Raw genomic sequence first — 16,275 nt, forward strand, 5'->3', positions numbered from 1 at the left:
AGAGTATTATCTTGTATGTCAGATATGTAAGAGTATTATCTTGTATGGTACTTTTTTTAATATTTCCACAGCGCATGACAAAAAGCCCCTGTCCACTGGATATCAATTTATTCAAAGGTTCATTAGAGTTATTAATGGGAGAGGCTCTTAAATGTAAAAAATATTTCCAGAGTTCTGTTGATCTGACTTATTGAAGATACATGACAGACGTTATTTCCCTCACCCTCAGCCCTTCCCAAAGCTTCTGCTGACAGATTCCAAGGGGCACTTGGCAAAATAGCCCTTTGGTTTAAGCCATGACAAAATGTATGATCTTACTCATAGCTGTGTGTTTCCCATGAAACCAAGAATCCTCAGATCCAGTTTATTGCATAACAGCAAAAGTCTTCTTGACAGCACAAGCAGAGAAGAAAAAAATATTTCAACTAATTTCTTAATAGTTAAAAAAGGAATAGATTGTTCCTTGCCTTGATCCTTTCCCAAGAGTTTGGAACTTAACACATTTCCAATTCTATTTCTAGTCTGTACAGTTTCTTATAGCCCACTCATCACATTAGTATGCATCCCTTTCCAATGGCATTTTTCATAAATTCCATGAAGGTCAAATCACTCTTGGGTGGTATCTACTCTCAGGCCATGCTTACTGACAGCAAAAGAGCATTAAAAAAACCCAACAGAAGTCTTATGAGACAGGCATGCCGAAGAAGTGAAAGGCAGGTTAAAAATAACCATTAGTTTTACATATAATAAAAGGGGAAAGATGCATATGTTTTAGAGTGTGTAAGAAAACTTCGAGTAAAATTACTTGTTTCCACCCAAATGATATTATATTGATGAGGTTTTAGTTTTTCTATGATACAAAGTATTATTAAGATATGAACGTCTCAAATCTTATCCAATTTTAATAGAAGAGAGTCTTTACAAGGCACTTATTTTTTCTGTACATGAGGTGATTTTTAACAGGGTTTTGGGGAAGGTTATTAGAGTCTCTTCTCCCTGGAATTAGAAAACTGTGATGTCTGAAAAAAGCCACTTTGCTTAAAATTTTTATCACAGATCCAGAAACTGATTACAAAAATAGATTTGTGGAATAGTGTTATTAATATTGAAATCAGTAATACCTCTAGAGTTATAATTCCTCTTTGCTAACAGGACTCTTCAAGAGATTTATTTTCTCCCACTGAATAATGTGAGTCTCGAATATCTGAAGAGTGATTATTTTCACAGTGAATTTCTGAAGTGTAACAGTCAGGAGAAACTACCTGCTTTTATGGAATTCCCCTTTGAGATATGAAGTTCAAGCCTAAATTAATGGATCTATGCATACTTTTACCAGTACTAACTATGGGCGTTTTGTAGTGTTTTAGAACTTTGAGTGATGGCGTATTTCTATTTACTTGCCAGTTTTTCTACTAGATTCTTCTTGTTAATTAAGTAAATATGTTCTAGAGAAGATACACCCTCCTTGCTGTGCAGAGAGCTGCTGATATGCTGATGTTGCTAAGGCCATCTTATTCCACCAGGAAAAGTATCCAAAGCCTCTAGTCTTTGACCTTGTGAACCCAGTGAGGTACCCAACAGCGCTGCTGGCACCCAACAAGTGGTGCAATATGGTGAAAAACACACAGGAGCAGAAATCCCACCAAGATGTTAACCCCCTGAATGGGCTCATGTATGTTGTGTTCAGCACACAAGAGCTGGCAAAGGCCTCAATAGAGAAAAAAGTGTCTGTCTGTTTGTTTCTGTGAATCCTATTGATCTGGTTTAGAGATGGGACTTACTCAAACATGTGATCCTGACTCTTCTGCCCTGCAGGCAGAATGCCTGACCCAATGCCCAGAGCTGCTATTGATCTACACCAGAGTCAGGGCCACAAGATCTGCCTCAGTTTGTATCTCAAGCATGTCTAGAAACATGGTATTGAATAAATGAATTTATTTGAAATAAATGGGGGTTGGACTAGATGATCTTTCGAGGTCCCTTCCAACCCCTATGATTCTATGATTCTATCATTCTATGATTCTATGATTCTATGAACCACTACTTGAGTAGACAGCCTTTCCGTGGACTGTTTTCTAATGGTTGCTTCTCTTACTCTTCACTAATATCTTGTTTCTTTCAGTGACTTTATCTCCCACTTTAATGCTGGTTGGTATCACAGAAAGTTCCTTAATTCTCTGTTTAGCCCTCACCTCCATTTCCTCTTTTCTCTCACTTCCTCTCTTTCTAGATCATTAGTTCTCAGGCTGCTTAACACCTTCAAAAAAATCAGGCTTCAGATCCATCTCTTCCACACTCTCCCTATACTGGGCTAGTGCATTAGAGATTAGATTGGTCCAGTAACTAATTGAACCTAGAAAGCTAACTCTGCTTTAATATATTTAATTAAGAACTCCCTAAGCCCTTAGTTGAATTCTGACATCTGGATGTCGTCTGAAATAGACTAAATGAGTTTATTCATTTGATTGCTGCATGAATTCCTGAAATGTGGAAGAAAATACATGGGCAGTTACTGTCTGTTTATGCTGGTGCTCCTGAGGTGCCTTTTAGCTGATGATGCTCCAAATGATCCTACCTTATCTTAGCTTCCCAAAACAATTTTCTGTCTTAAATTCAACTCCACTAATGATCATGACAGTGTCAGTGCCAAGCTGGATAGAGTTGGATATTTACATGTTAACCACAAGGTCATCTAAATATTGCTCTGGGCTACTCAACCTACAGAAGAGGCTGTTCAGATCTGCTCTCATCCATGCAGGTGCAGAAGGCATCTAACTATTACCATCTGCTCTTTGGAACTAAGTGTACAGGGGGAGCCAGAAAGCAGACACCTGTTTGGAATAGGATTGCACAATAAATCTTTGCCAAATTATGTTGCAAGACAGATATGAATGAATCTTTGGCAATGAAAAAGAGAAAAAAAAGAAGTAGGGTAAGAGGGACAAAGCTTTTAGTGGTGTAAATTATATGTACAGTGAGGAAATTGGAAACGCATGTGTAATGTTCAAGGAAAGGCAGGTGATACTACTGCACTTTCTCTCAGATTCTTGCCAGTTTACATTGTCTACCAGGGAAGCACTGTTTGTTCAGCGTCAACTGACCACTGGGTAAGTCGGCACTGGGCTATCAGCTTTTCACAGGGTGCTGTCTGTGGTCTTGCTCCTGGCTTTGGCTTCCTGAGTAGTTTTGTTACAGGCTTTGTCACTTCTGCTGAATGACTTCTATCACAGTCTTTCACTCTTGCAGAAGCATGGCCCTCACCCCTGCCAAGTGTCCTCACAACCCCACGTAGCACAATGATGAAAAGGTGCTTGTACAATTAGAAAACAGACTTGCCTGCAATCCATTTCTGGCTGCCACATGAAGGGGACCTAAAACTACTTACAATTAAGACACCACCATTTATGTGTAAATAAGACCTCCAGAATCTTTATTATAAGATTTACAAAGATTTAAATGTTGATAATGTGGTCCTTGTTTATCAGCTCAGATCTGCTCAGCTTCAGAACACCATATAAACATTTATTTACTTCTAAATATCTTCTCACATCAGTTAAATCTGTGAAATTTAAGCATGTGCTTCAGGCTAAGTATTACCCTAAGTTCTACCTCAGATACAACTTCTCTCCTGCCTTTGTTTTATAAACCATTCTACTTCTTTTCCACTACCACTTTGATTTTCTAAAATTAAAGTGAAACAAACTATTGCCTCTTCAAGACAGTGTGTCAATGTGTTTTGTAAAGTGTAGAGAGCAGATGTTTTCCTCTATCTATGTGACCTTATCCTTACATTTGACTTCTGCTTGTTGACATAATTTTAATTGCAGATCCTTCTCACAGCAAACAGTGATAAATCTTCAAAAGAATGTAACTAAAGCTCTAAATTACAATGCATGGGTGTATGTTTAATACTCAGGTTACCCACTAGCTCAGGATAGTAGGTGATTCAGGGAGAGGAAATCACTAACAGAGCAGCAAGGTTATTTTGAGCCTGTTTCCTTGTGTGTGCTGTTCCTTCGGTTTGGAAGACACAACATTATGCTGTAATTTTGGGTTGATTTCATAAATACAGCCTTGGCTTTCACTCTGATTCATTCTTCTCTTGCTTCACATTTTCCTGGCATTCCTGCCTAGCTACATTTTTGGTTCCTTAGCAGACTGGTTTCTGCTATCTCCTGGTTTCTCTTACACCAAGTCTCTTTAGGTACCATATCACTTCTTGTGAGCTACACATCCCTTTGAACTGTGGGGGAGTGGAATGGAAACTGGTAATTTGGCAGGACCTTGCTTGTACTATAAATCAAATTGACTATAAATCACTGTTACTTGATACAGCTAGAACTGAAATGCATATTGACTTTGGAAGAGTCCTTTTTTCCTTCTGTCCTTCTTAACAGTTATGTGGGGTTTTTTTTTTCTGTTCAAAAATGAGGACTGGCAATATTATCCCTGGGTACAGGAAATAAAAACACCTTTTCATCTTGTATTCTAAATATTATTTGCTTGGACTAATGTTCTCATAAGGCTTTTTTATTGTCCCACAACCTAGTAGCTACTTAGAGGAGTGTTTCTCTTACTTCATCCTAATATATTAATTCTGCAAAAAGAGAAAACTGGAAGAGGGAGAGTGATTTTCTTTTTCATTAACAATGTAACACTGGCATCTAGTTTGAAAAAAAAACCACAAAGACTTATTACAAACCTGCCTGTTGTTCAATGACAATTTTAAAATTTGTGTTAATGCATGTGTTACTTTTATGTACCTCTAATAATGAGAGGCTGTAAAGCCCACTTGGAGAATTTGTTAGCTCACAGAGTAAATAAAAATATGAACTAGACTAAACAAATTGGGTCAAGCTTCTACATCTTGAAGGTGAAGCAACAATGGCTGAATGTTTCCTGGATTAAGAAGCCCCGTAGGGCAAGCAAATGGAGTGTGTCCATCTGTGAGAGCTAGGAAAGGAGTTAAAAATCCAAGTTTCATATTCTGAGCCTGTTTTCAAGCCTGCTGGGTTCCTAATACTGAGGGTTAGATCTGGAAATCTGAGCCAATCGAGGTTGAAACTTGACCCTGGGGAATGAAAAAAGCATGCTGCTGAGCTGCAAGTCCAGGTTTGCTGTGCAGCTGAGATGTCTCTCTGTTATCAGTCTTCGACCTCAGGGAAGCTGCAGATCCAGAGCACATTTTATCTGGGTCGGCAGCAGCAGCCTGGGTGTTCAACTGCCTGTGACAGGTCAGGAAATAGAGTAATTTCACATATTAAAGCTCTTTGAGAACCCTACTAACTGCAATAGCCCAACTTACAGGGATTGCCCAGAAGCACCACATGTCAGCAATCAAATAGCACAGTAGATCAGCAATGACTTTTGGCATGACACAGGCTGATAATGCCAAACAGAAGGAGGGTTGTTCAGCAAAAGTTAGTTCCCAGCTTGGGAAATATTAAAAAAAAAGACTGGATGTCAGAGATGTGGTGGAGAAATGTTTCCTCCACATGGCTGGTTGTGTGAAGGCTATTTTTGGTAACAGATCTCATCATTTATGGCATTGTGGAGCATTAAATTTGCAGATGCTGCTAAGTGATAAAGTGGCAGCATTATCATTCTGGGTAAATTCAGCACTTAGGAAGTCAAGATCTTAATAGCCCTGTTGCAATGTGTTAAAGAGCTCATTTGTCCCACAAACTCTGCCAAGGCACCTCTCCCCCAGTCTAGTGTAGGTAATCCTTGTAGGAAGTAGTGCAGATTTCAATTGTACATATCTTTGGGATATGGAGAAGTGGATATCAAGGTAATAAAAATTAAACCTTGCTCCTTATGCTCAGGAGGCAGTTTGAATCTACATATAAAAGCAGTTTAAAATAAAATGGCTGGATGTTTCTTAAACTTTGCAAGGGAAGATGTACAGACTATCTGAAATTGGCTTTTTGACACCAGTTTAATTTCAAAGGCCTTATTTAGTCCTATTCCAGAAAGAAGCTCAGTAAAGTCAATTCTGTATTCCCAGCCAAGCCCAGTGGAGTCACTGGAGAATTTCCTTAGATTTCTTTTCACTCTGTGAAAAATAAATGAGTTCTCTTTAGAAAGATAGCAAATACTTCAAACTCCCTGCTGCACAATATTACTAAATAGTTATGTTTACACAGAAAGCTCCCAGGTAAGAAGGACTTCTGTGAGAAAAACTTCATGATTTGCTTTGCTATTACTGGCTTTATATCCTCCAAAATCTTGCCTCAGATATTCCTGTTGAAATGAAATGGAAAAGTGCTTGAGTATATTGAGGTTGAGCAATTATTTAATTTAGCTGTTTTACTGGGTGAGATTATGTGATGCTACCCAGCTGAAAGCAAAGCCCCTGTGTTTGAGTGCTGCCACGTGGACTTTACCCAGTCTGTGCACAAAAATCATCTTTGCCAGTAGTGCCAGAGCCTGTACAATATTAGTTGTAGACTAGCAATATTAGCACCCTTGTGCTTCAGAGGGTGAGGTTTAATTGAAGTTTCTTCTACACGCCCCATTATTATGAGGTCTATGAGTCAAAATTTAGATGTCCTTTAGATTTCCAAAGACATTTTCTGTCTCAACTACTCACATGTATTTTTGCCTTTCTATGCCCCAAGGTCTGTAAACTTGACCCAGGTTCTTTATGTAATTATAAAAGAAACTTTCAAAAAATACCTCCTGAAATCCAAATCACTGAGTTGTATTAAGATGGATTCTTGTACTCAAAACCACTTTTCACTTAAATATAGAAACTTTGGCAAACATTTGCTCTATAATAAGTTGTTCTTTTTTAAAAAAGGAAATAAAAAGTATTCTTTGAAGACTATTTGATTATACAGTTAACCAAGACCCCAGAATGGCATTATGAGAAGAAATAGTCACTGGTTTTGGAGAATATGACATATTTATAGCTGCCTAAAATACCTGGTGAAATATTCTGGTGTTCTTGGAAAATACACAGTAAATGCTTGGGGGTTTTCTAGGGTGAGAGAAAGAATATATTCACTTCTAGCTAACTTGAGAAAAGCCAAGGCCTTAATCCTTGTTTCCTGCTGGCAATTCTTTGTCATGCTGTGTTATGAGAGAGTGCAAAGATGGTGAGTCAGATTTTGTAAATGAGGGGTGAGAAAAATGGGAACTGTGTTTTTAGAAAAAAGAGGAAAACAAATTGAGACACAGAAATAATTTTAAGCAAACCTACTTTCAAAAATACTGGCTGTAGAAAAAAAAAAATGAAGGGAGCAGGCTTCTGCATTTCAGGCCTACAAAAACTCTTGAAAACTGGAAGGCTGAGACAGAATTTTCTTATATGTGAGCCAGTCTGGAAAAATTACTTCTTGCAGCCAGAGAGTGTTAAGAAATGGGGTTTATCAATATGCATAGTTTAATTGCAGGCTGGAGCAGATGTTAAAAGGATTTTCAGCTAGGTAGGATTGTGATCTGGGATGCTTAGCTCTTCAAACTTGTAAAAAATTAAATTAAATTAATTTTTTTAAAAAAATAAATTAAATTAAATTTCGTTTAATTTAATCAAACTTATTTCATTTTGTAGTATGAAAATGAGTGGCACAGTTAAAAATTGTGGTTCACTAAAAGAAAGACCATAAAGTTAACAAAAGTAGTATGAATATTTGAGATATCTTAGTAAAATTCCTAAAATTTATACCTAAATAATTCACTCTGTCTTTCAGTTCAGGGCATATTGATTTAAATCAAATGCTAAAATCTGGAATATTAATGATCATTTATATCCACATCAAAGTAAATATGTTATTAGCTGCTTATGTTAAATATGTTATGTAGTTATATTTACTAGGTAAGATACACTGATTCTTGTGGGGGAATATCCATTAAAATATGTTGATCTGTAATTAAGTACAGCTTATATACTAAAAAATGCTATAGCTTTTGCTAAAAAGGAGAATACCTTATGCACAGTTACTGAATTATAGACTCACTTTTCATATGCTTAACTTTTATGTGACATGGTAAAATTGCAATTATTAATGATTACATGCATTAACTTGTGTTTTTAGAAGTAGTTGGAATTAAATATAGCAAAACCAACAATTTTTTAATTAAACATGACTACAAAATATTCATGGGATAAATATTTTTTTTCATATATCAGACTGTGGTTTGCAGTTAATGCTTTGTTGTTTAATAAGTAAATTGAACTGCTGTTTAGTGAATTGGATCATTTCTTCCCTGTTGCCATGTCTTTCAGGATTTTAGAGGTAAAGAATCTCGACATCCAGTATCTTGATTTCAACGATAGATTGACAGAGGAAAACCAATTTTCTTTGTCCTTGTTCTCTGGTGTTGTAGACATGGCTATAGCTCTGGCCTAAACGAAAAAGCTGAAATAAAGACAACTGTTGGTCCAGAGTGGCAAAAGATAAGCTGATGCTCACAAACACTGTATGACCTTGGTATTCTTTTTTTTCAGGTTCTAAGCTGATCACTTGGTTCTTCACCAGTCTGATGTCCTTAGAAATGATGACTGTAGATTCAGGCATCTTGAATATAATTTTTCTGTAAGTATGTGTGATATGTTATATACAGCTCAGGGTGCTCACAGTTGTAACATGAAAATTAATTTTCATTAGATCTCTTTTAAAGGAACAATTACACAACATTTCATTTTTAATTGAAAACATAATTTATATTTCCTAAGTATTAACAGTATGGAGAGCTCAGAAGCTGTGAAGTACTCCAGACTGATATAAATCCAGTCTGCTCACTGTACTCCACCCAAACCCCCACCCTGTGCTCATCACATTGGACAGGAGTTCCAAGCAAGTACAGGACAACTCCAGCTGCTCCCTCTTGACATCTTTTGTGCTGTCCCTGAGAAGTGCAGCACTCAAAGGGGAAGGCATTGCTTTGAACTCTTTCTATTCTGCACATCTGTACATATAGTCTATGCAGATATATCTCCTCTTCCTTAAAGCTAGAAGAGACACTGATTTACATGGTTACATATTGCTTTAGATGTCTGGCTTTGGGCTCCATTTGTAAGTCACAGATAGGTGGTTTAAAACCATGAACACCTTAAAATAGCTACATAAATGCCTCCAAACGTGCATATGATCTAATCTGCACTGGCTACTAAACAGGCATTACTCACCAGTTCCTCCTCATATTCCTGCTTTTCATAAATCCATGCAGTATACAGATCAGATTCCTAAGATAAATTTAATCTTTGAATGCGTGTATGCTCTTGTACCTCTCTAGTTTTTACTTCTTGACCCTAATGGACCTTGTATACAATTTTCCAGGCAGCTGGAACTGTCCTTAAAAGATTTGGGTTGAGAGAATTTTGCAAGACAAAGTGGAGAATTGCTTAGGCAATTGCTGTAGGGATCATAGGAATTGTTGCTACTATATAAGCCTTTCCTTCCAGTTGCCTGCTTTGTTCTTATTTATGATCCATGAGCTGTACAATTTGGACAGGCTTTTTCAATTACTTAATCAAATACAAAAATATGAATGCAAGTAACATCCCCAACACATTGCTTTCAATTCTTATCTACTACAGCACATTTCCTGGATTTTACTCCTTTCAACGTTGCTTGTAGTAAGTGTTGATTCAAAAAAGAAAACAGGAAATAATTCTTCATTTCAGTAATTCACGGAAAATGAACTGAAAGAATGATACCTGTGACACAAGAGAGCACACATCTCAAACTCTGTTATTAGTATTCAGTGCTAGGGCTGTAGCCCTGGAACATATGCTTAAAACATTGCTAAGCCCCTTTGGAATACCATTTCAATAGAAATTCAGTAATCTGTTGAAATAAGTTGACACAGAAAATTATCATATAATTGGAGCTGTTTAACTGCCTGTTATGTCCTTTAGTTGATCCCCTGAAACAATATTATAAGTATTTAATGTAAAATGTCTGCAATAAAAAAGTGAATTTATTGGGTGAAAGGACAATCTTCCATTTCACAAAATACAACTGGCAGATGGAAACATGAAATAAACTACCTCCTGCCGGCTTTTACTATACCTGCTCATAAACTTTCCTTCTTTGGGACGTTAAAAAAAGTTTCCTTGGGACATTTACCATTTACTGAAAGATCTGCTCTCCCTCCACCTTCACAGTTATACAGACTTTTTAGAATTTTTTAATATATTATACAGCTCTTCAGTGAAAAGGGTGGTTGAGAGCAATGGTGTAGCTCTCATTGTTATTGTGGGGGTGTGTCCAAGCATGAGAGAGGCTGGTGCGGTGTTCATGTCCCTTAAAGAATAATATTTTACATAGGATTTAGAGTACAAAAGGTTTACTGCTGTCTGAGTGGAGCCTGTACACTCCAGCTGGTTTTTCTGACTCTTTCACAGATTTCTACACCTATGTCAAATCATCAAACCCAGACCTCCTCAGCTTGTTCCTAGCTAAGGAGCTTTGAAAGTGCAGACTCCAGTTCCTATGCACAAGTGTGGCCATGCTATGAGAGATGCCTTTTCCAAACACAGCAGATTTCAGATTTGCTGTTTAGAGCAATTTCCTTATAATATCATGTGCTTATGTTGGATTTCCACCACTACCTTTGTTCCCAGCTCCCCAGTCCGTGAGTTTATCTCACTGTCATATAAAATAGCTTTGTGAGCAAGCGCAGCTGCAGATGACCAGATAAAGGTTTTCTCCTCCAAATACAGAAACTTTCTCCTTCTCCTCTGCCCTACATTATACCTCTGTGAGGACCACAATAAGTCTGCAATCCCAACAGATTTTCTGTGCAGGAAAATACTTTAAAGTTTCAAAGTCCATAATTCCAGATCAGGAAGGGATAGAAAAAGAAGATTTAAACCATGACATCTTGTCCACCTCCTGGAGATACCCACCGAGCCAAAATGTTGGTCTTCAACATTGTATTGATGGGAGGATGTTTGTAAGTGGGTGGTGGATTTAAGAGGACCATTAGATTTTCTTTGTGTCAGGCACAGTTACATGACTTAAGCACACAGTCAGGTGTCCCACAGGACCAGGTTGATGCTGTTTCCATGGTGGCCAGAGGTTCTAGTGCTGTTCTACCTCACTGGAACAGGTTTATAAGAAAGGATCTCAGTATTATTTCAATGGAATTGACAGTATTTTAAATACTGTTGGTATATTTAAATGTGGAAGAGTTTCTGCAATAAATACAAACTTGCAGAAAACATGGTGTGGAGCTTTATGTGAGTTTTAGCATAAAGCTCCTTTGCTTTCTTCTGAGCGACATTGACATACCGGTAAAATGTTCATCAAGGGTTCACTACAAATGTGCACTGTTTAAAAAGCAGTCTTCTGCAGACATCTTGTGTGTATATTAAATGACGCATTATATAAAAGTTACTGGTGGTTGTTAGGCTTTCATTGCTGTAATATTGCAATGGCTAAAGTAGTCGGAATTTTTTTATCATCTCATTAGAATTCAACATTCCAGAGTGTCCTTAAATTTTTTAGGTAATTCAAGAGTAAAAGATGTATTGTCTAATAAAAATTTTAATTTGGTGTGCTTTGCATTATGGTATGAAATAACGGCACAGCCCCATTAGTGGAAGTATTTGCTGAGATTACATAAATTCTATGAAAACAACCAGAGTTTTAAAATCCACCACAACTGCATTATGGCTTTCTCACAAGACTGAGCAGCAGATGTTGTGGGGTCTGCTTTCCAACACACCCCAAAAGGAGTCAGAACCATCAGGCAACAGCTGCTGACTGATTGAAATCCCCGTGCCCCCACCAAGTCCTCTGCATTTAACCCGCTTAGCAAATCTCTTTGCCTTTTCCACCACAGGGTTTTAAAGACAGATGTGGAGCAGAGAAGACTAGGAAGAAGAAGACCCCAAGCCGAATGCTGATTGGAATTTGAAGTATTAGAGGGGACCTGGGAATCTCGAGGCAGAAAACCTGCTTAGGAGGAGCACCCGCTTCACCCCTCAGCACAGCAAGAAGAAAACCTAAGCTCAGTTTCCAGCTCAATCAACAAATTAGCAAAAGTGTCTCTGTTGAATATATAAGTAGGTTGAAGGCCTTCAGACTCCCTGTCTGTACTTGATTGTCTACTTTTGTATACTTCTAGGAATGAGGAATCTGTCCATGACTCTGAACACTTCGTGTTGTATGCAATTATGTTTAAAGTGTGGTGTGAGGAGGGAGTATTTCAGCACAAGTGTTGCATTTCTTTAGCTAATAATTTACATTATTTAACATGCCTTTTCTGTGGTAACTGAGAGGATTTGGTTATATCCATTGCCTTTGATGTGAAAGATCACCTCCTTCCCATCTGCAATTACTCATTTCTTTCCCACTTCCATTAATACCTGCTTTATCCATTGTGTTAGGGGAATGTTTGAGGAGCTGGACTGTAACCAGGTAACCAAAGTGACACAAAACTGCTGCATTTGGGCAGAAGCAGCTGGCCAGAGGTAAGGGCAATAGCAAGAATCTGTAAATTGGCTTTGTTTCTGCCACCCACATGCTGCTACACTCCAAACTAGCTAGTGCAGTAGAGGACAAACAGTCAGCACATTGGGTATTGACTTTCTCCTCCACAGTATCTTGCTTGTATCCAGGTCTCAGATCACCTGCCATGGTGACCCAAGGATGTTAAATATTCTCAATTTAATATAAGATGTGCAAATGCCACCCACAACTCCTGGACTGGTTTTTGTATTGTGTTCTAAACATTGTTAATGTCTCAAAGTCATTGAATGTCTTATAAAATGAATGTCTCTGTGCATATATGTGTACACATAGATATGCACACATGCACCACATGTACAAATACACACATTTTCATGACACTTATTGCTCCAGATAAATGTAAATTTTTTCTGTTCTCGATTATCTGTTACATTCTCTACATTTAAATCATACATGACTCAGTTTAAACTTCTATCAACTGCTTACAGTCTCAGGAGAAAAAGAGAAACTAAAGAAAATGTATGCTGAACCTGAAAGATGTTCAGCAATTGCCAAAATTCTGGCTTTAAAGGAAAGGAAATACAAGCATGTAAAGCATGCGGACCATGTGCATTCCTCCCTGTTCCATGTGTATCCTCCAAAACCAGCATCATACAGCTGGTCTTTCAGCAGCTGCTCCCTTCCCCTCCTCTCCATTCCATCAGGTACTTCCTCCCCTGAAAACCTGTTCCTCTCTTTGTCCTTCAATTTCTTCATTAGGTAACAACCACTCTTAGACCCTCTTGAACTTTTGAGCTCCAATAAGCAGACTGACACTACTTGTTGTTAAAGTGCTGCCCCTATCAGGATGGTCACCCAGGGCCTTCAGGTGTTTCTCACGTGAAAGGGAGAAAAGCAGCCCAAAAGTGACCTGTCGTCTCCTGTATTTGCCCAGCTCATGCTGGGGAAATCAATGGGATGAAGTGGCTTTATGGAGGAAACTCCCAGGACTGTACTTACAGCTCAAGCTTTGGTGACTCACCTTAAAGCTCTTCATGGTACATAATTTTTTACCAAAACCAGTATTAAAGAATTATCAACGTGCAACTCTCAGAGTTGAGTTTTACAATTCCAGATAGAGCTCATATTGTTTGGTTTTCCTGTATAGGTAAAGATGAGATAGTGACATAACCTGTGCACTGTACCTTAGCATGAAACAGGCTGTAGTCAGTTTAGGAATGACTTTGCATGCCTGACATGAGACTTATATTCACTGTCAGTTTCTTCCAGTCCAAGAACTATTATTAGCATCTTGAATGCAGGTAATGCAAATCCCATCAACATTTTGACAAAAAACAAAACAAAACAAATAAATGGGAGCAAAAGTAAAATAATTGTAGAACACCACTTAGTTTACTTCAGCTAGCAAGGAATGAGAAAATGTCGTTAATGATCTACTATGTCTTTTGCAACAAAGATCATACTTTTTATGATGATCTTGAAGAAAGCTGAGTTCTTAGGCAAAATAAAGCTACAACTGATATCTAAGAAATACTCTTTGAAGGGACTTGTTGTGAAAAATAGCACTCCTAAATCCTCTGGCATGCTGCACACAATTACACAGATGGGATGTACGTATCTTAGCATTAGGGTTGAATTTTGGGAAGATTTCCATACTTAACAGCCAGATGTTTGAAACGTCATTTTTGTTCTTGAAATACAAATGGAAAAGCCACAGATTAAGAGCTTTTCTTCTCCCCTCACCCCAAATTCATAACCAGAAAAGGTTCTACTTGTGCTTCTGAAGCAACATAATGAATGCCTTTGTGTTCCAGATTCATACAAGGAACTTAACATTCAAAATATGTTGTCTGGGGATTTTTAGTTTGAGTTTTTTGTTTTGTTTTGTTTACATGTCTGCAGTGACATATTCAGGGGTTTTTTGTGACTCTTATTTGCTCAGGTACTAATTTAGTGCTGAATGAATTGTTCATTTTGAACTGAGAATGCAATGCAAAGTAAAATAGATACTGAAGTCATTTTATGCACAGAACATAATCAAGAAGAAATCAGGTAAGTCAAGTATTAGAAATCCATTCATTCCCCATACTCAGATGCCTGTTACTGGGTAGCTGGGTCATGTTGCAGGGAATGGATTGAAACTAATTCTTTAATTTAAGGAAAGATAATCTTGAAGCTGTTTTATGCATGTCTATGCTTTTCCTCCTCCCCACCATCTTGCTGGAGATATTAAAGCCATGCAGTATAAAAGGGAGGAAAGAACTGATACTTTTTTCTTTTTCATTAGGTGGAGGACAGTTTCTTATTTTGAGACTTCTGCAGTTAATAAATTTTCTGGCATTTTCTCATGGCATCTTTTGGCAACTCACATCTTTTGAGATTTCATTTACTTTTCCAGCTGTGTAATTTATATTCTGGTAACACGAAGGACAGCAATTCTTGACTCTAGACAGTGACAATAGAGGATTAAATAGCACAGCTAGTTCCTCCACAGTCTCTGGACTATTTTTAATTTTTTTTTCAATTAACTTTAAACAGGCTAGGTCAGGACTTTTAAATTCTAATGTTGAGACAAAATTTTAGTATCCACTAATCATTAAAAAATTAACAGGCCTAGAGCAGGTCTGAAGAAATTGTGCCATGAATGCAAACTCATGGTAAGCATCAAGGAAACTAGTTGCCTGGATGTTCTTACTGCGGTAAATGCCTAGAGGAGATATAGTGGGAGAGCTTTTTCCCTTCCTAGAATGACTCTTCTTTATAAAGGCAAGTTGAAATAAGCTATTTACTATCTAATAAAGTCCCATCCCAGACTGGATATTGCTCCACCATGTCACATGGTGCCATGTGTCAGAAATCAGAAGGTCGTTGCTCCCCTAGACTGCCAGGCTTCTGATGTGTCCCCAGAGCCTGTGTTTTGTATAGGCTGACACAACGAACCCTGGATGATTTCAGTTAGATGAACAAGCACTAACCTGGCATTTATTTGGATAACTTCACCAACTATGTATAAGATGCATTCTCTGTTGCAAACCCTGAACAGCAAACAGTGGCAGCAGATGCAAAAATCACAAGAGCATAATGGTACAACGTGGATGAGAGCAGGCCACTGCTTTTATGGGAATGTCTTGGTCAAACAACTGATCCAGAAAAGGACAGTTATTCTGGGTCATCCTTTGGCCAATCTTCATCACTGCTGTCTGATTGATCAATGATGTAGTAAAAAAAAAGTTGCTACAGAAATAGTTAAGGGGTCCCTTCCTCTGAGATCATGGACCAACTAACTTTGATTAATTAATAAGCTCTGAACACAGTGCTGGTGAAAGTAACAGAAGGTGTCTCCTATTTCTGAGTTTGGAGACAAAACCACATTAATCTGAAATCTTGCTTTGAAAAAAAACAATTATATATATTTATGTATTTATCGCTGCAGGTTTCATTTATCATGCAACACATACAACAAATACATAGAATCATTAAGGTTAGAAGGGACCTTACTGATCATCTAGTTCCAACCCCCCTGCCATGAGCAGGGAACCCTACCACTAGACTGGGTTGCACAAACCCTCGTCCAACCTGCCTTAAAAACCTCCAGGGATGGGGCATCAACAACCTCCTTGGGCAACCCATTCTGGTTCCTCACCACCATTATAGTACAGAATTTCTTCCTAATATCTGACCTAAATCTCCTTTCTCAATTTAAAAGCATTACCATTTTCATACGAAACAAAAATGTTATTCAGCGGTGGGTTTCTTCATTACCTTTCAATAATTTTTGTTCAATGTGTGAAAAACAGACTCCTGTGCTTACAGTCACACAAATCCTATCAGCCTCTCTTTGCTGTCTGTT

At 37.9% G+C, this 16,275-nt stretch overlaps 1 long non-coding RNA gene across 1 annotated transcript; it reads left to right on the forward strand.

The window, feature by feature from the left end:
* Positions 1–2,966: 2,966 nt before the first annotated feature.
* LOC127381365 (uncharacterized) lies at positions 2,967–12,640 on the forward strand. The gene is made up of 3 exons (XR_007888709.1): positions 2,967–3,107; positions 8,453–8,540; positions 11,797–12,640. It is a non-coding gene; the product is annotated as an uncharacterized LOC127381365 (long non-coding RNA).
* The last annotated feature ends 3,635 nt before the right edge of the window (positions 12,641–16,275 follow it).

This window comes from Apus apus, chromosome 2 (genome assembly GCF_020740795.1).
Source record: "Apus apus isolate bApuApu2 chromosome 2, bApuApu2.pri.cur, whole genome shotgun sequence".
Taxonomy (NCBI): domain Eukaryota; kingdom Metazoa; phylum Chordata; class Aves; order Apodiformes; family Apodidae; genus Apus; species Apus apus.